Source organism: Pseudorca crassidens, chromosome 12, assembly GCF_039906515.1.
Source record: "Pseudorca crassidens isolate mPseCra1 chromosome 12, mPseCra1.hap1, whole genome shotgun sequence".
Taxonomy (NCBI): domain Eukaryota; kingdom Metazoa; phylum Chordata; class Mammalia; order Artiodactyla; family Delphinidae; genus Pseudorca; species Pseudorca crassidens.
In genome coordinates this window covers 86,686,382-86,713,627 of record NC_090307.1, presented here as the reverse complement: position 1 = coordinate 86,713,627, position 27,246 = coordinate 86,686,382, and the positions used below count along the sequence as shown (strand labels likewise).

The 27,246-nt window shown below is 51.2% G+C and overlaps 1 protein-coding gene across 9 annotated transcripts in view; it reads left to right on the top strand.

Moving 5' to 3' along the window:
• The window catches only part of SCARB1 (scavenger receptor class B member 1), a 110,224-nt gene that overhangs the window by 45,991 nt on the left and 36,987 nt on the right, over positions 1 to 27,246 (top strand). Inside the window, exon 2 of one of the 9 annotated variants that reach the window (XM_067701175.1) lies at positions 25,492 to 25,583. The exons of 7 other annotated variants lie outside the window; for them this stretch is intronic. The gene's annotated coding sequence lies outside the window, so the exon portion shown is untranslated. Of the gene's footprint in view, positions 1 to 814; positions 837 to 25,491; positions 25,584 to 27,246 lie in introns of those variants that run through there. One more of the 9 variants, XM_067701178.1, reaches the window with a different exon arrangement.

The window sequence follows — 27,246 nt, the reverse complement described above, 5'->3', positions numbered from 1 at the left end:
AGCTGCCCTGCGACATGCAGGACCTTAGTTCCCGGACCAGGGATCAAACCCATGCCCCCTGTGGTGGAAGCATGGAGTCTTAACCACTGGACAGACAGGGAAGTCCACAAGTTTTTTAGTGAATAACTTATAGAGATGAAATTCAAACAACATAAAATTAATCATTTTGAAGTGAACCATTCAGTGGCAGTTAGCACATTCACAGTGTGAAACATCACCTCTTTCTGCTTCTCAAATGTTTCTGTCGCCCCAAAGCGAAACTCCACTCCCCATCTTTTCTTCCTTCCAGCTCCCCCACTCCCTGTCAGCCATTAGTCTGCTTTCTGTATCTGTTCCGGACATTTCCTATAAATGGAATCCCACCCTGTGTGGTCCTTTGTGCCTGGCTTCTTTCACTCGGCATCACGTTTTCAAGGGTCTTCAGATTGTAGCTTGTGCCCGTGCTTTACTCCTTTTTTATGGCTGAATCGTATTTCACTGTGCAGATGGACCACATTCTGTTTACTCCTCCACCAGTTGAGGGGCACTTGGGTTATTTGCAGCCTTTGGTCACTGTGAAGAGTGCCGCTGCGGATATGTGCGTACATGTGCCTGTTGATCTATTTTCCCTCATCTCCTTCTATTCCCTCTTCTTCCCCTTATCCCTCTCATGTCTCACCCCTCCTTGCCCTGGCACCCATCCCCTGGGTGGTATGTCTTTAAATAGGACGTGTGTGTCCTTGTGCCACAGGCGGTGCCGGGAGTCTGCTCACAGAACAGCGGGCTGGAGCTCAGTTCTGGAGCCAGGCGGGCGTGGGGGCCAGTCCTGGCTTTGCCACTTGCCTGGGTGACCTGGGGTAGGTTCCTCGGGTCTCGCGTTTGGATAGGCTCCTGCAAAACGGGACAAACCACACCTTCCGGTAGGGTTGAGGTGAGGACTGGGCAGGCTAATAAGTGGTAAGTGCTTTGAGCTGGGCGTGGCCGAGCAGGCCCCACGCGCAGCACATGGGCTGCCGGAGCCTGGGGAGAGGGCGACCTCTGACTCCTGCTCTGAGCCCTACTCTTCTCCCATCACGCTCTCGGAAATCTATCTATGGTGCCGTGTTCTCATCTGGCCCATGGCTTCTTGCTACTGCCTGGGTTTCCAAGTTTACATTCCTCATGTTTTGTTTATTCCTGGTTCCGTCCACTCCTTCCCCCCCAGACAGCAAACATCCTGGAACCTTCCATCTTAAAGTTCCCAAGAATTTCCTCGGGATGTGTGGGGAGTGGAGCTGCCAGGTCGAAGGGCACGGGAGGGGGAGGCAGGGAGCCAGTGCCATCAAATGTGCCTTCCAGAAGGGCCGTTGCCGTTCCCTCCCCCATCTGCTCCAGCGCCCGATACCGTCTGGCATTCTAGGCTGTGTGTGGTTGTGACGGGTGTACTTCTGAGTTGTGTGTTTGAGCCTTCTTCCTTTTCTAAGTCAGTGGGGGGATGGGGTCTGAGGCTCAGAGAGTTTGAGGGGTTTGCGGGTGGGGGGGCACACACAGAAAGCTAGGGATAGATCCCGGGACTTGGACTTGGTTTAATCAGAAATCTTTGGACCCCGGTGACTGAGGTCAGCTGCAGGGAGAGGACAGAGGATGTGAGGGGCCTCTCCCTCTGAGCTGAAAAGGCTCAGAGGGAGACGTCAGCCTTGTGCAGGACGGAGAGGGAATGTGGCTGACCCCGCATGCCCCCCTGCTGTCTGCAACCGGCTTAGGGGTCCCCTCCTGCGAAGGGCGGGACTGTGGCCTCCTTGCTGTGTAACTGTAATGTGTGTATTACTTTCCGAGGCCTTTTTCCTCACATGGCCGTCCCCTCTGTGTCCTTGCCTCTTCTTTTTTTTTTTTTTTTTTGCGGTACGTGGGCCTCTCACTGTTGTGGCCTCTCCTGTTGCGGAGCACAGGCTCTGGACACACAGGCTCAGTGGCCATGGCTCATGGGCCCAGCCGCTCCGCGGCGTGTGGGGTCTTCCCAGACTGGGGCACGAACCCGTGTCCCCTGCATCGGCAGGCGGACTCTCAACCACTGCGCCACCTGGGAAGCCCCTTGCCTCTTCTTATAAGGACACCTGTCATTGGATTTAGGGCCCCCCCTAAAGCAAGGATGATGTCATCTCGAGATCCGTAACTCGTTCGCATCTTCAAAGGCACCATTGCCAAATAAGGTCAGCTTCTGAGGTTCCAGCTGGACGTGAATTCTGGGGGACACCATTTGACCCACGACCAAGTGTTTGCCCGACCTGCAGACCCACAGAACTCCGGGCTCAAATCCAGGTCCTAGTTCTTGGGTTCTCTGGGAACTTGATTTTCTTTAAAAGCCGATGTCCTCTTTTGCAGTTGGGGCTGATTTTCTTACCTCCCACAGACTAAAATTCAGGTAGAGCAGCCTCGGATGGTCGCGTCACTTATGACAGCTGGATGGGATGTGCTGGGCAGGGCCAGCTGTTGCCCAGAAAGCCCCCACTGGCATCAAAAATAAGGGAAGTACAATAGGGGTACAATGAAAAAAGATGGAAAGCGTGCAGAGAGTTACAACCTCAAAAAAAAAAAAAAAGGCACAATGTGAAAAGTCACCACTGCCTCTCCCCACAGTGGGTCTTGGCTCCCAAGGCAACTTGGGTTAATAGTTCCTTCCTGAACAACATTGTTTGTGTCTACAGGGACCGGGATATCCTCCTGTCCCAGGCCCACCCTTGAGGACCCTGCATGCCTTTTTCCACCTTGGGTTTGGCACTGAGGGGTGGGTCTTGGAACTCGCCCTCCTGTGGCCTGTGGGCCTGCCTCTCTGCCCTGAGGGTTTTGTACACAGAGCGCTGCAAAGGACGGGGCTGTTTCCCTGTTACTGCTGGAGCAGTGATGAAAGGCCTGCGCGGGAAGGAGTCCTCGTTCGTTGGCAAGGGAAGGTGCAGGTCGGGATCTATTCTAGAAAAAATCTTCCTGCTGGAGACGCCTGTGTGTCTTCTGGAGCTTTCTCAGGGAGCATATGTTTCCTGGGGCTGCCGTAAACGTCATCACAGACGGGTGGTTTAGAATAGAGATGTATTCTCTCCCGGTTCTGGAGGCCAGAAGTCTGAAATCGAGGTGTCGGCCGTGCTCCCACTGAAGGCTGTAGGGGAGGATCCTGCCTTGTCTCTTCTGCTCCCGGTGGCTCCAGGCATTCCTTGGCTTGTGGCCGCATCCCTCCAATTTCTGCCTCTGTGTATTCTCTTCTAAGGACACTCATCGTTGGGTTTAGGGTCCACCCGCAAAATCCAGGATGATCTCACTTTGAGATCCTTAATTAAATCGGCAAAGACCCTTTTTCTAAATAAGGTCACATTCATAGGTTTTGGGGCAGAACTTAGTATGTGCCAGGCACCAAGCTGCGTGTGGTACAGGTTCATTGTCTTCATAACCCCCTCCGAGGTGTGGTTGTGCTTAGTTTCTGGCTGCAGTTCTGGCGGCTCAGAGAGGTTGAGGCACCTGCCCGAGGTCACACAGCTGGTGGTAGAAGCGGAACCTGGAACCCTCACTTTTGTCCCAAGGTTACAGCCCAGCCTCTCCCAGACCCAGACCTGGCTGGAGAGGTGTTTTGTGTGGCCCACGCTGGTATGAAAAAAAATTATATCGGTCGCCAGCATTTAAAGACAGGCAGATTTAGATCCAAATCTACATTTTGAGGCACTCCTGACAGTTTGGAAACTCTACATGGCCGCTGTCGGCTGGGGGCTGCCCCCGTTGGATGAGGTCTGTTCCTCGGCAGACCTCATTCTCACCAGGTTGATGCTTCCCAGCTCCTTGGCCGTGGGCAAGTGACTTGGCCCCTCCAGACCTTGATTTCCTCATCTGTAAAATGGGGATAATCATAGCCCTGGCCTCATGGCTGTTGCTGCAAGGGATCAGTGGGCTGATAAGTGGGGAGTGAGTGAGCGCTGCTACGTCAGGCTGGCCTTGTGGCTGTTACTTACCAACCTTCTTTCGGAATAAATTCAGACTTAGTTCATGGAGGCCATCCAGGGTCCTGGGTGATGGACGAGTTCATCACAGAGGAAAACCGGGCAGTCGGGAGCCCCTCGGGGTTCTAATGCCGCTTATGGCCTTAGGCTCATTGTGAGCCTCCTGCCTTAGTTTCCTCATCTCTAGCAGCACCTGTTCTTTCTACCTGCTCAAATGAGAGAATAATGAAAAGAATTTAAAAATATAATTTTTTTTTTTTTTTTTTTTTTTGCGGTACGCGGGCCTCTCCCCGTTGTGGCCTCTCCCGTTGCGGAGCACAGGCTCCGGACGCGCAGGCTCAGCGGCCATGGCTCACGGGCCCAGCCGCTCCGCAGCATGTGGGATCCTCCTGGACCGGGGCACGAACCCGCGTCCCCTGCATCGACAGGCAGACTCTCAACCACTGCGCCACCAGGGAAGCCCTAAAAATATAATTTTTGACTGTAATTATGAATATATGTGGCAGTATATATAGAGTTGAGGATTCAGAAAACTGGCCATGCTTGGGCAGTGACCTAATCTCCCTGAGTCTCAGTTTCCCCAACTGTAAGGTGGGATGATGTTAGCATCCAGGGCATGGAGCCGTCGTGAGGACTCAGGGAGCAAAGTGCTTCGAGTGTTGCCCGCTCCTGGTGAGAGCAGTGGGGATGGTGGGGGTAGGGGTGGTGGGGCGGTGGTGATGAAGGGTGTGTCAGCACCTGCAGCGTCATGGCCTGGGGGCTTGGGAACGGATGTGGCTGTGGCCATAGGCCTGGGTGGGAGCATGTCCTTGGGGGGCAGCCGGGCCCTCCCTGTCCTATCCTGCAGGAGAATGACGTCACCTCCGTGCTCCCTTGGGCTCCGGCAGCTTGTGTGTGGCCGCGGAGCCCAGATAAGTGGGGCACAGCTGTCAGCAGTCCTGGCCATCTGTGTCCTTGGCGGGGGAGGGAGAAAGGCCGGGGGCTGGGGCAGCGTCCAGCTGAGGTTTCAGAAGTCCTTCAACCCGGGGAGCAGGTGTAGGGAGGATGTTCTTTGACTCCTCTTTGTGGTTTGGGACGTAAGCAGCCTTCGGCGTGTGTGTTCTGAGCTCGTACTGTGTGCTGGGCATTGTACCAGGCAGGGGAGCTGCAGTCCTGGACACCCCAGGCCGGGTCCTTCTCCTTTGGGTGGGTGGTCAGGAGGCCCTCCCTGAGGAGGGGCCGTTGGAGCTGCTGAGGAGTTGGGCGTAGGAACAGCACGCCAGGCACAGGGCACAGCAAGTGCAAAGGCCCGGAGGTGGGAAGTGGCTTGTCACATTGGAGTGAAAAGCAACCTATCACTCCAATGTGATTAGCAGGCCGTGGGCTTGGGGAGAAGTGGGTGGTGAGAGGGGAGAGGCGGGCCGGGGCCTTGTAGGACATGGGGAGGAGTTGAGATTTGGGTTTCAATTCCTTGAGATGCCAGTGGAGGGTTCTGAGTGGGGGGCGGGGAACGATCTGATGCGTGTCTTACAGAGCCCTCTGGCTGCTGCGGCGCGGGGAGGCAGTGTTGGGGGGTTGAGAGGAGGCACGGGAGGACGGTGGGTGCCTCGGGCCAAGGCAGAGGCAGTATAATTGGAAGGAGGGAACAGAGTCAAGGTTCCTCTTGTAGGGAGCGTGAACCAGGGATGCCGATGGCTTAGGCTCGGGATGGGAGGGGAGGAGAGAAGTAAGTCTCTTGAACTTCTATCTGAGGGATTCAGTGGCTGGCGGAGCTGTTTTCTAAGATGGAAATATCCGGGAGGGCAGTCAAGAGCAGATGGAAAGTGTGGGCCGTAAATCTGGTCCTAAATTCTTGGTGGGACAACTCATTCACAACAGAAACCGACCCGATTAGAAAATGCGCCGAGGACTTCATAGAGATTTCTCCGAAGAAGACACGCAAGTGGCCAACAGGCACACGAGGAGGTGCCCCGCATCACTCATGATGAGCGGAGTGCAAATCCTAACCACAGTGAACCATCACCCCGTGCCCACCGGCCTGGCTGCTGTCAAAAAATGACAGCAATTAGTCAGGATGTGGAGAAACTGGAACCCTTGTACAGTGTTGGAAGGAATGTAAATGGTGCAGCTGCTGTGGGAAAGTCTGGCAGTTGCTCAGATAACTGAACCATAGAATTACCATCGGATGCAGCAATGCTACTTCTGGGTACATATCCAAAAGAATTGAAAGCAGGGACTTGAAGAGATATTTGCACACTCATGTTCACCGCAGCACTCTTCACAGTAGGCAAAAGGTGGAAACAACCCAAGTGACCATCACTAGATGGATGGATAAACAGGATATGGTCCCTCCATACACTGGAATGTGATTCAGCCTTAAAAAGGAAAGAAATTCGGACACAGGCTATAACATGGATGAACTTTGAGGATATTATGCTAAGTGAAAAAAGCCAGTCACAAGAAGACACATATTATGTGATTCTGCTTATATGAAGTCCCTATGGGGGAGGCAAATTCATAGAGACAGAGAATAGAGGGTGGGTGCCAGGGGCTGGGGGAGGGGAGTTAGTGTTTAATGGGAATAGAATTTCAGTTGGGGAAGATGAACATTTCTGGAGACCGATGGTGGGGATGATTGCATGACAGTGTGAATGTACTTAATGCCACTGAACTGTACGCTTAAAAATGGTAAAGATGGTCCATGTACTGTTTTGTGTATTTGACCACAATTTTAAAAAGTGATGGGGGAAATTCCCTGGTGGTCCAGTGGTTAGGACTCCACACTTCCACTGCAGGGGGTGCGGGTTTGATCCCTGGTCCGGGAACTAAGATCCTGTGTGCCGAGTGGCCCAGCTAAAAAAAAAAGAAAAATAAAAAGTCATGATGGGGTTTAACCTGAGGGGAGATCAGTGCCGGTCCCCCTCCCGCCCCTCCCCACCGCCCCGCCAATCCGGGCGTCAGGGATCGGGTTCGGGTTCGTAGGTGGTAGACTGGATGGCCCAGCCCCTGGCCAGGGTGATTACAGGACGCTGAGCCTCTTGCAAAAGATTGAGCTTTTGGAGGAGACAGCCCCTGAGCCTCTGATTCCTCCGGGCTCAAACCACCGTTGCGCCATCTTACGAGACCTTGGCAAGCTTCCGCACGCGTTCTGGAACCAGGGCCAAGGTGAGTGGCGGAAAGCTCATTTAGCAAGCGTCCTTGTGGCCCGTTTACACCCGGGTGCTTTCTTCAGATCAGTGCATGTCCTTGTCACTTGATTCTCGGTGCTGCCACCGAGGAGGAGGGGGAGGTGCTCACGTCTCCATGTGGCCGGTCAGGGGACCAAGGGGCAGAGAGCAGGGGTTGGCACACTCTCTGTAAAGAACAAATAGTAAATATTCTCAGCTTTACGGGCCAAACAGGTTCTGCCTCAGCCTCTCACCTCCGCAGCCGTGGTGCAGAAGCTGCGTGGACCATATATCTGTGAGGGGGCTGGCTGAGTGCCACACAGCTTTATTTGTGGACACCAACATGTGAACTTTATGTAACTTTCATGTGTCTTGAGTTAGTATTCTTCTTTTTTTTTTTTTTCAAACACGTAAAAATGTAAAACCGTTGTGAGCTCCCGGGATGAAGGGCAGCAGGCCGGATGTGGCCACAGGCTGTAGTTTGCTGAGCCCTTTCTTGCGAATTATTGGGGTGAAATTGTGGTGTTTGAAGGAAGGGCTGTCCTCTGCCTGAATTATGTGGAGAGAGTGGGGCAGAAGTCAGCCCCGGGGGAGACTGTGCTCGTCCTAAAGGGCACAGACAGGTAGACTGCCTGGAGTTCCCATCATGGTAGTGTAGTTGGTGGGTCCAGGTGAGACCCCGGCTTACAGGTGGAGGGTGAGATTGTGCTTGATTTTCCTGGGAGCCTGGGATCGGAACTGCGTGCGCCTTCCAGCAGTCATCTCCCTTCCCTGTGATCCTTATCTGTCCACACCTGCGGTGAGCCTTTATGGAGGCAGTAGAATGTTAGAGCTCAGGCTCTGGGGGCAGACTGGAGTTGAGGACCCTCTGTCACTACTGGATTTGTGCCCTTGGGCAAGTAAGTAGTTTAATCTCTCTGTGCCTCAGTTTCCTCATCAAAAAAACAAAACAAATAATCGTACCTACCTCATGGACTAATTGTCATATTTAGATGAAAGCAAGCATTGCATCGAATGAGATGTTTTGGGCTGCAAGCAACAGAAAAGCTGCTTCCAAGTGGCTGGTATAATACAGAGGTTTATTATTGTGCTTCATGGGAGACCGGAGGTGGTGGATGTCTCCAGATTTATTCAGCTGTTCAGTGATGTCAGGGGACTGGGTCAGTGTCTATGCAGCTCTCTCAGCTTTGCCCTCATAGCCTCATGATGGCTGCCACAGTGCCAGACATCACACTGTCACACACATCATTCAAAGCCAGAAGGAGGGATGGTGCCGTGGGAGGGCTCTGTTCAGTTCTTCCTCTTATTGGAAGAGGATCTTTTTTTTCTCAGAAGCTGCCAGCAGACTCCTTTTCCTTCTCATTTGTTAGACAGGCTCATGGGCCTGGTCTACTGTCTGGGCCCATTTTCTCTGAGATTTAGGGCTTTCTTTCCAATACTAGAAGCAAGTCGGGGTTCACTTAGTGGGAGGAGGGGATAAAGGTGGCCTTTGGGCCTGCCACATCGAATGCTCATTTAGCATATGGCCTGGCACCCAGTAAATGCTGGCATCGTTGTCAACGTTAGCCTAGTACATGTCGGGCAGGCAGAACTTTCACAACTGAACATCCCCAAGTAATCAGCAGCGCCCCCAGAATCCCCTTGCACTCCCCCCTGTTGCTACCCAGCCCCAAGGGTGACCGCTACCCTCACTTCTTCCAGCATAGCTTAGTTTATCGAAATGGAATCACCCAGCGGGTACTGTTGTGGTCTGGCTTCTTTGCTCAACATTAGGCTTGTGAGATCCACCCACATGGCTGTGCTTTCTCACTGCTGTGTGAATGTATGTGATGTCTGGTTAATATTTGGGTTGTTTCTGGTTTGAGGCTACCAGGAGTAAAGCTGCTGGGAACATTTGTGGACAAGTCTTTGTGTGGGCATGTGTTTTCCTTTCTCTTAGGTGATACCCCGGAATGGAATTACTGGGATGTAGGGCATGGACTTTAGCTTTAGTAGCTAGTGCCCCAACAATATTCCAAAGTGGTTGACAGTCCTGCCAATGTTAAACAATGTTCTGGTGCTGGCCAGTGGTTGCCAATAAATACATTTGATGAGCTGAGCTCTTCCTATTGTGTGTCTGAGTCATTTGTGAGTAACCTGTCATTTTTCCAATCCCTGCTCAGCTCCTCTCTGATGAACTTTGCCCCCCATAGCACTGAGGACCAGCTTTGAGCATATTAGATGCTCAGGCAGGGTTGGAATGAATGAATGAATGAATGAGTACCATGTTCTCATCCTGTGTTACTGTAGGACAGGCATTGCAAACTCAGATACCCGTGAGGGCCATGCAGCAACTCCAGTGAGTGAAGCCACCTGGTGTGAGATGATAGGAAGCAGTGAGACCTGTGGTAACCTGGAGAGCAGATCCCACACCAGGAGCAGCTGCTACTCAGCTCAGCTGGGCCATGCGGGGAGGCCCAGGCCCAGTGCTGGCACGTCTCCTGGTTTTTCAGAAGAAGCCGGAAATCCAGAATTTATCTGCCATTTTAATTTTTATTTTAAAAAATTATTTATTTATTTATTTTTGGCTGTGTTGGGTCTTCGCTGCTGCGCGCAGGCTTTCTCTAGTTGCGGGGACTACTCTTCGTTGCGGTGCGCGGGCTTCTCAATGCAGTGGCTTCTCCTGTTGTGGAGCACGGGCTCTAGGCGCGTGGGCTTCAGTAGTTGTGGCACGTGGGCTGAGTAGTTGTGACTCGCGGGCTCTAGAGTGCAGGCTTCAGTAGTTGTGGCACTTGGGCTCAGTAGTTGTGGCTCGCGGGCTCTAGAGCACAGGCTCCGTAGTTGTGGCGCACGGACTTAGTTGCTCCGCGGCATGTGGGATCTTCCTGGACCAGAGCTCGAACCCGTGTCCCCTGCATTGGCAGGCGGATTCTTAACCACTGCGCCACCAGGGAAGCCCTATCTGCCGTTTTTAAGATGTTGTCAGCAAATTCAAATATTTTGAAATACCATGTGATCTAAAACTCATCACTGGCCAAATCAGACAGTTTGTGGAGTTGGCTTCAGGAAGACAGAAGACCTGTCTTTTTCTTTGGGGGTGGGGGAGGGGTTCGAATCTTTAAGTGGTTTAAAAGAAACTTGTTATGAAAATTTCAAATGTCCCTGAAAAAAAAAGAGAGAACACGGGACTTCCCTGGCGGTCCAGTGGTTAAGATTCCGCGCTTCCACTGCAGGGGGCGCGGGTTTGATCCCTGGTCCACATGCCGCGGGGTGTGGTCAAAAAAAAAAGAGGGCTTCCCTGGTGGCGCAGTGGTTGAGAGTCCGCCTGCCGATGCAGGGGACGCGGGTTCGTGCCCCGGTCCGGGAAGATCCCACATGCCGCGGAGCAGCTGGGCCCGTGAGCCATGGCCTCTGAGCCTGCGCGTCCGGAGCCTGTGCTCCGCAATGGGAGAGGCCACAGCAGTGAGCGGCCCGCGTACCGCAAAAAAAAAAAAAAAAAGAGAGAGAGAGAGAACAGTATGATTGCCCTGTGCCACTTCTCTGCGTTAATGGACATTGAGGCCCGTGCCCTCCGGTTTCATGTGTACCACCACCTGCATCCATTTCTCCTTCCCCGAGTTATTGTGAAGCATGTATAGAGGTTCGTCTGAGTCTCTAACACGGTGGTTCGCTAGCTGTCTCCTGCAGCAGAAGCCCTGGAGGGCTTGTTAAAACACAGATGTCTGGGCACCCCCCCAGCGTTGCTGAGTCGGCAGGTCTGAGATGGGGCCTGAGAGCCAGCTTTTCTATCAAGTTCCCAGGTGATGCTGGTGTTGCTGGTTCAGGGACCACGCTTGGAGAACCACTGCTTGAACAGGTCCATGGTAAACAAGGACATGAAGCAGAAGACCCCCTGCCCCTGACGTTGCCCCCATGCTGTTATCCCGTGAAAATGAATTCCAAGGAGTAGTGATGAGTTTTTGAAATGAGGAACCTGATCAGCTATTCAGAAATGCCCTGCGTCCCCACCCCCTGCAGTTGGGTCCCTTTTGGGGGGCTGAGGAAGTGCGGCTCAGTGGTCGATCGGTCTCTGCCCAGCCAGGAAGCTTCCCGAGGCCCCCTAGAATCCCGAATCGCTCTGTCATCTGACCTTTGCTCCCCCCAATCTGTCCTGTGGGAACCTGTTGGCTTTTGGAGGCCTGCTTTGGGGAGACGCCCCCCTGGTTCTGATGTTGCCCCAGGAGAGGGGAGGCTGGCCTTCTTGGGCCCCTCAGTCCCTCCTGCGCCGTGTTCCCAGCTGACACTGCAGCTGGCTGAGCTCTTTGGGGGGTGTCTCAGTTCCTGTTCTGAGGGACACCCTTGTGTCACCGTGAAGCCAGACTACCCTTTGGTCTTAGAATTCGGGAGGAGGCAGGGGCCCGTCTGCAGCCCAAAAAGGGCTTCTCTGCAGATCCAAGCTTTGAGAACAAAGTCCCTCCCACCCCGCACTGCAGCACTTGCAGGAAGTCCCACGCAGACTGTGTTCAGCCCTGTGTTTCTTTTAAAGAGGGTTGGACCGAGCGTCCTGGGCTGGGCGTGGGGCTGCACTTCGGGACAGGGGGCTTCCCACGGCGGGACCTGGTCCACCGTGTCCCCGGCGGGGGCCCCGCCTGTTGGCTACAGACAGCGATGCTCTGGAAAGGAAGCGGTACATGAGGAACAAATGTCCCTCTGCTGCGGCGTTTGGGTGCTCCTGGGTGTGGAAGGGGCTGTATGGGAGGAAGCCCCGCATCTCTGAGTGGGTGTGGCAGGCGGGACGATGGCCCCCCCCCCAAAGACATCCTGATCCCGGGACCTGTGAGTGTGTTGCCCCACGTGACAAAAGGGACTTCGCAGCTGTGATTAAATTAAGGATTTGGGGGATGGGATTATCTGGGTGGGACCAGTGTCATCCTAAGGGTAAGAGGGAGGCAGGGGGGTCAGAAAGAGTGTGATGATGAAAGCAGAGGCTGAAGGAATGCAGGAGGATTCTAGAAGCTGGAAAATGCAGGGACTTGGATTCTCCCCGAGAGCCTCCAGAGGGAGCGGGCCCTGCCGACACCTTGATTTTAGCCCTATTTCGGGGTGAGACCTATTTTGGACTTCTGACCTCCAAAGCTGTAAGGTACTAAATTTGTGATGTTTTAAGCTGGTACATTTTCGATAATTTGTTACAGTGGCAATAGGAAATGAATGCAATGAATTTGCTTCCATTAAAGCCAGGGAAGTCAAATTATAACAAATTCTGGTTCCCGTTTAAGTAAAATATTTAAACGTAAAATCATATTCTTTTAACATATCTACTTTTTTTTTTTTTTTTTTTTTTTTTTGCGGTACGCGGGCCTCTCACTGCTGTGGCCTCTCCCGTTGCGGAGCACAGGCTCCGGACGCGCAGGCTCAGCGGCCATGGCTCACGGGCCCAGCCGCTCCGCAGCATGTGGGATCTTCCCGGACTGGGGAACGAACCCGCGTCCCCTGCATCGGCAGGCGGACTCTCAACCACTGTGCTACCAGGGAAGCCTAACATATCTACTTTTAAACATTTCAGTATTTTTTCAACGACTTTAATGTTCTGGGAAAAAAATGTATCTAGGGGCTCACATTCTTCCTTTGCTTCAAGCTCTGATGTGACTTGGCCAGGCACTGATTTGAACCTCATGGTAGCCCTGTGAGATAGGTCCTGCTTTGTGTTTCAATAGCTTCCTATCTTAGAACAGTTTTAGATTTACAGAAAAATGGAGGCGATAGTACAGCGTGTACCTCACACCTGGTCTTCCCGTTGTTAGCATCTTTAATTAGTGTGGTCCGTTTATTACAGCGAATGAACCAGTGGTGATACATTGGTATCAACTAAAGTCGCCACTTCGTTGAGATTTCCTTAATTTCTATTTCACCTCCCTTTTCTGTCGCAGGATCCCGTCCGGGACACCGTGTCACACTTAGTCACTGTGTCCCCTCAGGCTCCTCTCGGCCGTGCCCGTTTCTTAGACCATCCTTGGTTTTGGTGACCTGGACGATTTTGAAGAGCACCGGTCAGCGCTTTTGTCACATGCCCTTCTATTGGGATTTGTCAGATGCTTCTCTCATGATTCGACTGTGGTTTCTGGGTCTGGGGAGGAAGTGCACAGAGGGCGAGTGCCGTGCTCATCCCGTTATGTCAACATGACGCCCCTGTTGAGGTTGGTCCTGCTTCCAATCCCTTTTTACAGATGAGGAAACCGAGGCACAGGAAGCTGTGTCGGGCCCCTGCTGGCAGGAGGAGAAGGGCAGGAAGTTGGGAAGTAGGGAGCAGCTCACTGCAGACGTAGGGCTGGGTCTCCTTGCTTGTAGGGGGTCGCTCCCAGCCCCCCCGCCCCCCACCCCGCGTGCCCCCATTGGTCTCCTCGCTGTTCTCCAGGGGGCAGGCGGAGAGCTTCAGAGGTCAGATTTTTTTTTTTTTTTTTTTTTTTTTGCGGTACGCAGTCCTCTCACTGTTGGGGCCCCTCCCGTTGCGGAGCACAGGCTCCGGACGCGCAGGCTCAGCGGCCATGGCTCACGGGCCTAGCCGCTCCGAGGCATGTGGGATCTTCCCGGACCGGGGCACGAACCTGTGTCCCCTGCATCGGCAGGCGGACTCTCAACCACTGCGCCACCTGGGAAGCCCAGAGGTCAGATTTGATGGAACGCAGCCCCCTTGTTGAGCCTTTGTGGGCTGAGGCTCCCCTTGAGGGAGTGATAAATGGCTTAAAAACACTCACCTCCATATTAAAATTTTTTGCTTTAATTTTCTTTTTCATTAAAAAAAAATCTAAATTTAGGGAATTCCCTGGCGGTCCAGTGGTTAGGGCTCTGTGCTTCCACTGCAGGGGGCACGGGTATGAGCCCTAGTTGGGGTACTAAGATCCCACAAGCTGCGCGGCTCAGCCACAAAAAATAAATAAATAAAAAAATATCTGAATTTAACATCCATACAGGAAAGTGCACAACCTTAGGTGTGGAGGTTGATGAATTTTTACGTGGGCGTGCACACTTGCCATGCTCACCTGTAGAAAGCTCTCCTGCACCCCTTTCTGTCAACGCCCACCCCTATCACCAGAGATTAGCTTTGCCCGTTCCCTGGAACAGCACATAAACGGACTCATACAGCGAGTTCTCCTGGGTGTCGAGCATCTCTTCGTCACGTTGTGCTCGTACGGTTCATCTGTGTCCACTCCCTTTCCTTGCTGGGTGACGTCCCATTGTACGAAGGTGCCCCCATTTGTCATCCATCCACTTGTTTGTGGACATTTGCGTTATTTAGCTTTAGGAGATAACGCCACAGTGCTTTCTATGGCAATCGTACCGAATTACACTTCCGCCAGCCGTGTGTGAGCATTCGTGGTTGCTGCACATCCTTGCTGACATTTGTTATTGTCAGTCTTTTTCTTATCCTTTTTTTTTTCTGTTATATATATGTATTTAATTATTATTATATGTGTATTGTTTCAGATTATTTTCCATTATAGTTTATTATAAGATATTGAATGTTGTTTCCTGTGTTATACAGTAATCCTTGTAGCTTATTTATTTTATATATAGTAGTGTGCAACTGTTAATCGCATACTCCTTATTTATCCCAGTAGGGTTTTTTTTTTGTTTTTTTGGTCAGTCTTTTTCATGTTAGCCTTTTTGGTGTATGGTGTAGGATCTCCTTGTGAATCTAATGGACCTTTCTCTGATGACTACACTGCCCAGGGCAGGTGGGGTGGCTCTGTGAAGCCACGGGGATTGAGCTTCCTATCTTTCTACTCTACCATCCTTTGTGCGTGGCTTCCATTCTCATGACTGCCTCATGATCCAAGGTGGCTGCTGTAGCTTCGTCCATCATGTCCGCAGTCCAGGCAGCAGGAAGGGGGACTTGTCAACAAATACGTAGGAACTGCCGATGTTGATGATGCTGGGAAGACAAAACAGGTGATGGATAGAATGTGATGGGGGAAGGGTTACTTTAGAAAGGGTGGTTTCTTTGTCCATTTCATTCACTGCTAGAGTCCCCAGACCTAGAACAGAGCCTGACATGCAGTGAGAAACCAGTTAATATTGTTGAGGGAAGGTCTCGTTGAAAAAGTGACATCAGACTTGAGAAATGAGGGGGTCACCTATGTGGGCATCGGGGGGAAGATTGCCCTTGGAGGAGCAAACAGTCAGTGCAAAGGCCCTGTGGCAGAATCTTGCCCAGTGGGCTCAGGAACAATGAGGCCAGTGTGGCTGGATCAGAGTGAACGAGGTGGACGGCAAAGGGAGCTACGATTGGTATAGCTGCAGGGAGCCAGATGGTGCAAGACCTCGTAGGTCACTGTCAAGAGATTTGGATTTATTTCCAAGATAAGTAGGGAGCCGTGGGAGGTGTTTGAGTGGGGGGAATATCATGATCAGATGTACCTTTTAAAAGGGTAACTCTGATCTATGCGGGAAATAGACTAGGGACAAAAGCAAAAGTGTGAAAGCCAGTGAAGAGGTGACTGCATCTGTCGGAGCAAATGATGTTAGGAGCTGGGGTGGTTGGATGGATTTTTTGTGCATCTTAGAGCAAGACTTCCTGATGGATGGTTTTTGGGTGGGAGAGAAATGGAGGAATCAAGCATGACTCAACTTCTTAGCTTAAGCAACTCACCCCGCTGTTTCAGCAACGTGCTTGGGTTTTCTATAAAAAACCTTTTCTTTCATTCTTCTTACCTTTAAAACCAAAAGAAGTTGGAACATTAGCCAAGGGTGTGACGTTCCCAAATTCCAGACTGAATCAGCCCATGCTGCAGTCTTCCCTGCGCTCATGGGCCCCACGGGGCTGGGGACATCTCTGGAGCCCTCGGATGCAGGGGGTAGGAAGTGACTGGAGTGGGAAGGGTCTGGTCCTGTCCCAGAACCTGGCCTCAGACAGGTGAATCAGCCTCCTGGCCCATCTGGTCAGAGGTGTGTTGCCTGTTATCACTGGGGGAGGGATTGGGTTTTGCAATTCAATGGCCAGGTCAAAATTAATGATTAATTTGCGAAACTCCTGTCCTGTGTGCTCTGAGCTCAGTGGGAGAGAAATGTGAGGGCACTGGCCTGCATGTTGGTGCAGGACCTGTGGCTTGGTCTCTTCCTGCACCTGTGACATCGGGGTGGTAATTGGTCCTCGAGCTTCAGTGTCTGTGTCTGTTCCATGGGCCTTTGAGAATGTAATGAGGTGAGGTAGGTGGAAGTGTTTTGCTACCTGAGTAGTGCTTTACAGATGGTGGATAGGATTCTCCAGCTCCCCGACCCTCCCCCAGCTTCTCAGGGGCCCTGTCTTGTTCATCTTTAAATTCAGAACATGTCGTCTAGCACAGAGTGGGTGACTGTCCACAGAATGACCTGGGTCCTAATTAGGTCAGAGCAGGCTCATCGTAGGTAGTTCCCCAAAGGCTTCGTGGAGGAGGTGGCACCTGGAGAGTGGGGTTTTGGATTTGGCACTCAGGGCCATCCTGGGAGCAGGGAGAGTGCCGTGGGAGGGCAGTGGCCACTTGTGGGTTCAAGCGACACCCTGATCACTTCGCTTTGCCCTGACTTTTTGCCCCTGGGTTGGGCTGAATAGGGTCCCCCCCAAAAAATATTACTTCCAAGTCCTGTCCTAACCCCCGTTACCTGCGAATGTGACCTTATTTGGAAATAGGGTCTTTGCAGATGTGATTAAGGTAAGGGTCAGGTGGGCCCTAAGTCCAACAAGAACGTCCTTATAAGAAGAGGACACATAGAGGGGGGGATGTGATGACAGAGGAAGAGGTTGGAGGGATGCGCCTAGGAAAGCCTGAGACCACCAGGAGCTAGAGGAGCAGGTTAGGAGCCTGCCCTGGAGCCTTCTGGAGGAGCATGGCCCTGCCCACGCCTTGATTTCGGACTTCTGGCCTCCAGAACTGGGAGGCATTACATATTTTAAGTCACCCAGTGTGTGACTTTGTTCCAGTGGCCCAAGGGGCCTAACGCAGATGCTTTACTGCTCGGGAGATGGGCGAGAAGAGATTTCCTGGTAGGTGGTTTCACCGGGGGTCACGGACTTCCTGGCCCTCGAGACCCGGCAAGAGATGCTTTTTCTGGCCTCTGTGAGCTGAGGTCCCGTGCTCTGGCTGCTGGCTCCTGAGGGTGAAGGTAGAGGTCCCTGGAGTCATGGGGCCCCTCTCAGCCTCTGCCTGCTTCTCTACTCCAAGCTCATCCCATGCGTGTGCAGGAGGCCTGCCTGGCTGGCCTGAGGCCCCTGGAGGGACAGCCATGTGAGGCCTGGGCCTCTCCCCTGCCTTCCGCTGGCCTTTCTGTGAAACAGAAGGCTGGTCTGCTGTCCCTCACCCTGCATCCTCTGGGCCTCAGGACATCTGCTCTGCCCCTTCCCTAGGCAGGGTCCTCACCGCCTGGCCTGGAGAGGAGATGGGGTCTGTTGGAGGTGGGACCACCCTTGGATGGGATAGTGGTCTGAGTCTCATCATCTGTCTACCCCAGTCCTGAGGCTGTGGCCTGGCCTGTGAGGTTGCAGCTCACATTTTTTTTTTTTTTTTTTTTTTTTTTGCGGTACGCGGGCCTCTCACTGCTGTGGCCCCTCCCGCCGCGGAGCACAGGCTCCGGACGCGCAGACTCAGCGGCCATGGCTCACGGGCCCAGCCGCTCCGCGGCATGTGGGATCTTCCCGGACCGGGGCACGAACCCGTGTCCCCTGCATCGGCAGGCGGACTCCCAACCACTGTGCCACCAGGGAAGCCCGCAGCTCACATTTTTATTAAAATGGTAATTTTTAAGATGTATTTACTTGAAACATGAAATTTGCATTTGTTCCATCACACGTCCACTGAGCTGCTTGGGCCCCAAATAGGCCATGCTCTCTGTGTATTTAGAAAAAAAAAATTATCTCGGGAATTCCCTGGAGGTCCAGTGGTTAGGACTGTGCGCTTTCACTGCTGTGGGCCTGGGTTCAATCCCTGGTCAGGGACCTAAGATCCTGCAAGCCGCGCAGCACGCCCGCCTCCTCACATTCCCCCATTACGAGCTTTTTAAAACATACACAAAGGAGAAAGCAGATCGCCGCTCCCTAGACGTTTCTACTTGGATTCTATTTGTTCCCGAGCTCACGTTGCTGAGCGCCAAGCACTGTTCCAGGCCCTGAGGTACATCAGTGAGCAGCTGAGGATCCAGTCCTGGTGGGTTTCTGATCCAGCGGGGCAGACAGATGAAGAACAATAGACACAATTAATTATAATTATGCCGGAAGGTGACAAGGACTATGGAAAACCCAGAGCAGGCTGGGGGGTGTTCAGGAATTTGAAGTGGATGGGGTGGGTCTTCCTGAGAAGGGGGCATGTGAGGAAAGATTAGGAGGGGCGAGAGATGTGGCCATGCTGCTACCTCGGGAAAAACATCGAGGGCAGAGGGAACAGCCCATGCAAAGGCCCTGGGGCAGGAGTGTGCCTGCATATACAGGGGACAGCAAGGAGGCCAGCATGGATGGCCTGAGTGAGTGACAGGGACATGTAGGATGTGGGGCCTGGAGAGGCCACAGGGGCCAGACCAGATGGAGGGACTTATAGACCAATGCTGAGCTGGCAACTTTTAGGTTAATAGCATTTTCAAGAAATAAAATGTTCCACATTATTTTGTGTGTTTGAAAAATTCATGTGAAGAGCCAATAGTGACTGTTACCTTTTCTGCAGCTTGCCTTTTTTTTCCCTCAAGATTCTTTCTCTGAGCCTTATCCAGGTAGACCCGGTCCTTTCATTCATTTTGCCTGATATAGTTGTGTGCAGAAGCCCAATTTATCTCTGGCTGAGAATCTGCTGAACCGTCTGTTCCTTTTCGAGATTCGACGATTCTGAGGCATGCAGGATCTTAGTTCCCCGACCAGGGATCGAACCTGTGCCCGCTGCAGTAGAAGCTAGGAGTCTTAACCTCTGGACTGCCAGGGAAGTCCCTCGACGATTCTTCTGCAGCCCTCTCGCACACACGTGGGACTGTCTGTAGGGCAGAGTTGTCCAGTTGTGGGCTGTGATCCGATAGAGGGATGTGAGACGATTGGGGTCAGTGGGGGCCAACACTGTAAAAACAGGATGGACTGGGAGAGAATATCTGAGGAGCAAATAATCCGTTGGGAGTGTAAGTGGCATCATATTGGAAAGGCGGGTGTTCTTTCCTGAAGCTTGTTTCAGTCACCCCAGGTGTGTAGGTCTGGTCCTGGGCGGGGCCAGTAGTGTCTGAGAGCCAGTGTGCAGAGCAGGGGACCGCAGGGTCATGGGGGCGTGCCGTGCTCACGTTCTGGGGCACCTCCGTTTCCCCACACCTTTACCCGCACTTGGTTTTCTCAGGTGACTTAATTTGTGTCCATCTTTTGGGAAATATCTCGTTTTAATTTGCAGCTAATCTTTTTTCTTTTTGAAATTGTGGTGAGATTCACTTAACATAAAGCTCACCATTTAAACCGTTAAAAAGCGTACAGTTGAGTGATATTTAGTACATTCATGATGTTGTGCAGCCATTACCACCGTCCGGTTCCAGAACATCTTCATCACCCCAGAAAGAAACCCTATACCCGTTAAGGAGCCCCTCCCCAGTGCTCCCCTGGCAGCCACCAGGCTGCCTTCTGTCCCTGTGGATTTGCCTGTTCTTTTCTTTTTGGCTGCGCCGCGCCGCTTGCAGGATTTCAGTTCCCCGACCAGCAATTGAACCTGGGCCACAGCAGTGAAAACCCAGAATCCTAACCACTAGGCCACCAGGGAACTCCCTTGCTTATTCTAGACACTTCACATAAACGGAATCATACAGTGTGTGTCCTTTTGCGACTGGCTTATTTCACTTAGTGATGTTTTCAAAGTTCATCCATGGTGTATAGCCTGGGTCAGAATTTCCTTCCTTTTTAAGGCTGAATAACACTGGATACACCACATTGCATTTATCCACTCATCCATCGATGGACACTTGGGTTGCTTCCACCTATTGGCTATTGTGGATAATGCTGCTGTGAACATAGATGTGCTCATATACACCCTTTTAAAAAAGGCTTGATGAAAACGTCCCATCTCTTGATTTTAGTTGCCACACCGATGAGGTATATACATTGCATAAAGTTCAACAAACTACACATAAAAAGGATGCGTGATCAGGACCTCGATAACCTTTTGCTAAGTGAAAGAAGACATATGTGGCCTTTTGTGTCTCTGCTTGTTTTTAAGAAATAGAGAATTAGGGACACATTTGAAGACTTGTATGATTCTCTTTATCTGAGAAAAGGCAAATCCATAGAGACAGAAAGTAGACTGGTGGTTGCCAGGGGCTGGGGGAGGGGATTGAGTGCTAATGCGGTTTTGTCTTGGGTGATGAAAATGTTCTGAAATTAGATGGTGGTGATGGCTGCGCAACTCTGAGAATAGACTAAAAACCATTGCGTCGTACACTTTGAATGGATAAATTGTGTGGTGTCTGAATCAGATCTCAATAAAACTGTCAGAAAATCTTAGTGTCGTGTTTTCAAGGTTCATCCGTAACATGCATCCTTTTTAAGTGTCGTTCGATGAGCTTTATCACATGTATACATCTCTCCTGTCTGGCAGCCAAAATCAAGGGATGGGACATTTTCATCACCCCAAGGAGCTTCCTGATGCCCTTTTGCAGTCAGCTTCCTCCCTCCCCCGAGCCCCTGGCAACCACCGATCTGGTTTCTGTCCCTCTAGAGTTTTCCCTTTTCCACAGTGTCATATAAGTGAAATCATATAGTATGTAGCTTTTTGTATCTGGCTCTTTCAATTTAACATAGGCTTTTTTATCTAATTTTTTTTTTTTTTTTGGCCTCGCCGTGCAGCAGAATCTTAGTTCCCCGACCAGGGATCGAACCTGTGCCCTCTGCCTTGGCAGCTCAGAGTCTTAACCACCGGACTGCCAGGGAAGTCCCTAACATAGGCTTTGAGGTTCATCCATGTGGCGTTTATCAGCAGTTGGTTCCTTTTATTGCCGAGCATTTATTCTGTTGTGTGGAGGCACAGCAGTTGGTTTATCCATTGTGATGTTTGAGTTGTTTTAAAAACATCTTTGTGATTGATGGACATTTAGGTAAGTCATGCTCTTAAAGGCTTCCTAGCCTTTGCAGAGGCGGGGCCCCTGCCAGGACCGCCCTCCCCATCTTCTTTCCCTGGCAAAGCCCAACTCCTTTGTTCAATCCCCAGCTCACATGCCCTCTCTTCCAGGCAGCCCTCCTGACTGTCCAGAATGAGCCTGGAGAATCTGGTTGGATAAAAGGGAGTGGCATCCAACGAGGGATCACCTTGGCCTTCTCTCTCAGTCTTTGTTTTCGGGCTGTGATCTTTGACCTTAGGGGAGGGGGCAGGGATAGAATCAGTTGTTAGTCAAAAGGCCCTGAGCTTGGCCTGTGCACTGTTATCTAATCAGCTTCCTGGTCCTGATGCCTGTGGTCCGGTGTGACCGAAACAAAGTTATCCTGTGGATCGCAAGCGGTGCAAAGTCCAACCCCCACTGGAGGTGGGGCAGTGACAGGGGGAGGAGGAAGGGCTGGTCACTTCGTGCCAGGTAACTGCATGGCTGATCTTCTGGGTCCCCAGGCTCTACTGGACCCTGTTCTAAGCACTTTACCTCTACATACCCACTTACTTTGGACGCTATCATTACACCCATTTTATGGATGAGGAAACTGAGGTGCAGAGAGGATCAGTGACTTATCCCAGAAAGCAGAGCTGGGTCACAGGAGATTGCCCGATGAACAGGGGTGGGACCCCAGGGCCCCAAAACCCCTTCTGTTGGAGGGAGAGACACATGGCTTCATCTGGTGACTCATCGGTTTGGCACTGATTTATCCCTGAACTGGGTGGGCAGGCCAGGAGATTAGGAAAGCACAGAGGGATTCCGGAATTCCAAAAAAGCCTTGTCCGTGTCCAGACCTTTGCCAAGAAACAGGGCTGGGGGAGGGAGGCAGGAACTGGAAACTTTTTAAAATTTTAAACCACTTTATTGAGGTATGATTGACATTGGAAAAAGCTATATGTATATAATTATGCAACTCGATGAGTTTGGAGAGAAGTATACACCTGTGAAACCATCACCATGATCTGTGAAACCATCACCATGATCTGTGAAACCATCACCATGATCTGTGAAACCGTCACCACGAGTTTGGAGAGAAGCATACACCTGTGAAACCATCACCAAGTGTACACCTGTGAAACCATCAGCACGATCAAGATGTCCATCACCTCCGAAAGTTTCCTCCCAACCTCTTTATTTATGTTTGTTATTATTGGTAGTAGTAGTAACAGTAGTTACGCATGATGAATAGGAGTTAGCAATACTGCATTGTATATTTAAATGTTTGCTAAGAGGGTAGATCTCATGTTATATATTTTTACTACCGAGTCCAAGCTCGCTCTGCTTGCCGCACGACAGGCCAATAAATTGGAGACGAGGTGTTGAGGCAGGGAATATGAATTTTTTAAAAAAACATTTTTATTGGAGTATAATTGCTTTACAATGGTGTGTTAGTTGCTGCTGTATAACAAGGTGAATCAGCTATATGTATACGTATATCCCCATATCCCCTCTCTCTTGCGTCCCCTTCCCACCCTCCCTATCCCACCCCCTAGGTGGACACAAAGCACCGAGCTGATCTCCCTGTGCTATGAGGCTGCTTCCCACTAGCTGTCTGTTTTGCATTTGGTAGTGTATATATGTCCATGCTACTGTCTCACTTCGTCCCAGCTTACCCTTCCCCCTCCCCGTGTCCTCGAGTCCATTGTCTATACAACTATTCATTCGTAAAGCCAGCAGACGGAGAAGACAGCCGACTAATGTTTCAAAGTAACCATCTTACAGGGTTTGGATGCCAGTTTCTTTTCTAGCACAGAGAGGGGGAGGAGATGAGGAAGACAGTACAGAGGCCATAAGTTTTGCGAATATCCCCTGGAATGGCCAGCCCCGGGGAGGGGATGTGTTCATTTCTTCTTTCTTGCAGCCGTGCACAGGTGGACAGGGTCCGGATGCTTCCCTGAACAAAGGCATTTGGTTTAACATTCAGGCAGAGGGACAGGGTTCCCCGAGGCAGGCGGTTCTGTATAGACAGTCCTTTTAGTGAACAAAAGCAGCGGCAAGCAAAGGTTAAAGTGAAAGAAACAGGTCCAACATGGAATCAGATTTGGCTCTTCCCTGTTACATTTTATCCCAAACACGTCAAAAGAAGGAAACTGGATCGATGTCGCTTTTCTCCTGGCCGAGTGCCTGACTGAAGCCAGGACAGGCGGGCCCCCTACATACTAGCCCCGGGTGTATCTGTTCTGTGGATGGGGGATGGAGAGAGGGCGTGATGGCACTGCCCCTCTGTCGCTCCTCCCTGTGGGCCTGTCTTTGTTGCTTTGGGTTAAAGATTTCCGTCCTGCATGACTAACAACCCTGCCCCCCCACCTGCAACCCCACGAGCGGACTCCAGGCTGACGTTTGAATTCCACTCTCCAAGCCTTTGGCTGGTGGGGGTGGGGGGTGGGGGTGGGGAAATGGCCTCTGGGGTGGGACCTGTTGTGGGCCAGTGGGGAGGGGGAGAGCTACCCAGCCTCGCGGGCCCCAGTCCCGCCCCCGCCGTAACACGGAGAGGTCCCCCCCTCTGGGAGATGGTGCAGGTGAGGTGCTCCGGCAGGCGTGGCAGAGGGGCATCCCGGCGGTCCAGCCGTGGCCTTAAGATGTGTGACCCGCCTCCCGGGTGTGTTTTTTTTAAAATGTGATGGAACTGCACATTTTTTAAAATTTTTTAATTTATTTTAATTTTTTGGCTGTGTTGGGTCTTCGTTCCTGTGCAAGGGTTTTCTCTAGTTGCGGGGAGTGGGGGCCACTCTTCATCGCGGTGCGCAGGCCTCTCATTATCCCGGCCTCTCTTGTTGAGGAGCACAGGCTCCAGACGCGCAGGCTCAGTAGTTGTGCCTCACGGGCTTAGTTGCTCCGCGGCATGTGGGATCTTCCCAGACCAGGGCTCGAACCCGTGTCCCCTGCATTGGCAGGCGGACTCTCAACCACTGCGCCACCAGGAAAACCCCCAGGTGTGTTTGATTTTGAAAAATAAGTTGCTGCCATTGAAACAATTGGGAGATGCCATAGAAACATCTGGATTTCTGGTAGCTCACAAAACATGGGAGGAGCTGGAAAAACCCAAGCCCCGGGGACCTCAGGGGCCCAGAGGGAAGTTGCAACTGCTGCCTTTGTTTTAGGGGGGGTGACCCCTTCCGTTCACCATGTCCTCCCCCACCTCCGTGCTCACCCGAATTGCCCTCTCGGTTGTATGTGTCAGGACTGAGCTGGGGACGGGCCCTCCCTACAGCTGTGCACGGGGCTGCCACTCCGTCCCTCCTCCCCTCTCCTGGCCGCCCTGGGATGTGCCCTCATTGGGCTCTGCAGCTCCAGAGCTGGGGGCTGGGAGGCCCGGATGCTGGCTTCCCCCTCCCTGCATTAAACTTGGGAGAGGCGCGCTCAGGGCTGGCCCCCACCAGGGTCTTGTGGCCTTTTCCCTCGCACTGAAGAGGTCAGCTGTCACCTGTCACAGTGGACCCTCCTGCACCCCGCACCGAACTCCCTCACTTACGTCTTCATTAAAACTGACAAAGGAAACCAATAATAATAATAGTAATAATAATGATAATAATAATAATAGTGGCTGCCTCGAAGGATCGTGGTGCTAGTCAGGGAAGTGACAGTGCAGTGAAGAGTCTAGAACAAGCACCTGACACACAGGCCCACTCGGGAAATGCTCGTGTTTTTTTTTTTTTAGTTTTATATCGGAGTATAGTTGATTTACACTGTTGTGTTAGTTTCAGGTGTACAACTAAGTGATTTATATATAGTAGTGTCTATGTTAATCCCAACCTCCTAATTTCCCTTTGGTAACCGTAAATTTGTTTTCTGTGTCTGTTTCTGTTTTGTAAATAAGTTCATTTGTATCATTTTTTTTAGGCTCCACATACAAGTGATATGTATGACATTTGTCTTTCTCTGTCTGACTTACTTCACTTAGTATGATCATCTCTAGGTCCATCCATGTTGCTGCAAATGGCATGATTTCATTCTTTTTTATGGCTGAGTAATATTCCACTGTATATGTGTACCACATCTTCATCCATTCGTCTGTCAATGGGCATTTAGGTTGCTTCCATGACCTGGCTATTGTAAATAGTGCTGCAGTGAACACTGTGGTGCATGTATCTTTTCGAATTAGAGTTTTCTCCGGATATAGGCCCAAGGGTGGGATTGCTGGGTCATATGGTAATTCTATTTTTAGTTTTTTGAGGAACCTCCATACTGTTCTCCATAGTGGCTGCACCAATTTACATTCCCACCAACAGTGTAGGAGGGGTCTCTTTTCTCCATACCCTCTCCAGCAGGGAAATACCCGTTTTTGTTGCTTTGTACGAACCATGTTTACTAGTCACCTTTATTTGCAGGTACTGGATGCTCGGGTTATAAAAATGATCCTTGTGACTCCTGTAGCTGGTAGGAAGACGTGTTTATCAATAAAGGATTGTTACACCTGAAGGCAAGTCTCTGATCTCCTGATATTTTCAAGAGAACCCTGAAGTCCAGGTTTTATGTTAAATCTCCCAGTTTTTTGTTCTTGGCAATGAGTTCAACTTTTCTTCATTTAAATGCCACGTAGGTCAAATGAGGCACAGCTGAGGCTATAGAGTCACTGGCCCCATTGTACAGATGGGAAAACTGAGGTTCAGGGCCGACTAACTTGCCCGGAGGGCCCTCGGGTCAGACTCCCTCCAAATCTGCTCCTTCCCAGAGCCTGCCGGTTGGATACATGGGGCTGAGCCTGATCTCCAGCTCCAGCCTTCTGCCTTCTCTGGGGCTGCTGCCCATTGGTTCTGGGACAGTCTGTTTGGGGACAGTGGGGGTGGCTGTCCTTGTCCTGGAAGACCACGTTCAAAGATAGGGTGAGGGTGACGCAAGCTGCCCAGACATCTAGCTTTGCAACATTGAGCGTCTATCTGATGGGCTGGGTCAGGCTGGGCGGGGGCAGGATTGGGGGGACCTCCTGTGTCACTGGGGCAGGGAGCTCAGAGCTGAAGAGCGAAGCAGGGATTAGAGGCCAGTGTATCTGACAGACTCTCCGAGTGAGCTTCAGACCTGTCATCTTCCGCCGTTTAAGGAAATCAAGTTTTGTCCAAGCTTTATAAATCTGGAGACTTAGAGTTTATATAAATTTCTGCCTTGCTGGCTTTTCGTGGAAAACCGCTTCTGTTCTCATCTCCTTCTGCTCTTCCCCTCAGAGACCCTGCTCTGGCCATGCTGGCCTCCTTGCTGTTCCCGAATGCTCTGTCTCAGCTCCTCCCTGCCTCAGGGCCTTTGCACGGACTGTGGCTTCTTCATAGACTTACCCACCACCACCAAATACACGTGTTCCCCTCAGTGCCCTTAGTTTTTAATTTTGGTTTAGTTTTGGTCTTTTGTTTTTCCTTACATTTCACCTGCCTTACTCCTCTGTTTAAAATTGCAGCCTTCTTCCCTGTCCCTGCTGTGTTCTCACTATGCCCTGTCACCTAGCGTGCACTTTACCGTAATTATTGAAGACCTCTCCCTTACTGGAATAAGAGCCCCACGACGTTGGAGATCTGGGTCTGTCTTGTTCGCTCTCCTATCCCCAGCTCTTAGAAGAGGGCCCGACTTGTAGTAGGTGCTCAATAAATGTGTGTTGACAGACATAGAAAACAAACTTATGATCACCAAAGGGGGAAGTGGGATGGGGAGGGCTAAATAAGGAGTTTGGGATTAACAGATACACACTACTATATATAAAGTAGGTAAACCAGAAGGACCTACTGTATAGCACGAGGAACTATATTCAATATATTATAATAACCTATAATAGTAAAGAATCTGAAAAAGAATATATATATATGTAAAATTGAATATTTTGCTGTACACCTGGAACATTGTAAATCAATTATACTAAAGTTTTTAAAAAATGTGTGTTGAATGAATGAGTGAATGAATGAATGACGCATTTGGCACACAGAGCCCACTTTCCGCTGGGTGCCAAGTGCTGTGGTCAAGCAGCGGCCACCTCCTGGTCCCCCAATCAGGCTGCCGTTATGAAAACACATTTTAAAAATAACACATAAGGGCTTCCCTGGTGGCGCAGTGGTTAAGAATCTGCCTGCCAATGCAGGGGGTACGGGTTTGATCTCTGGTCC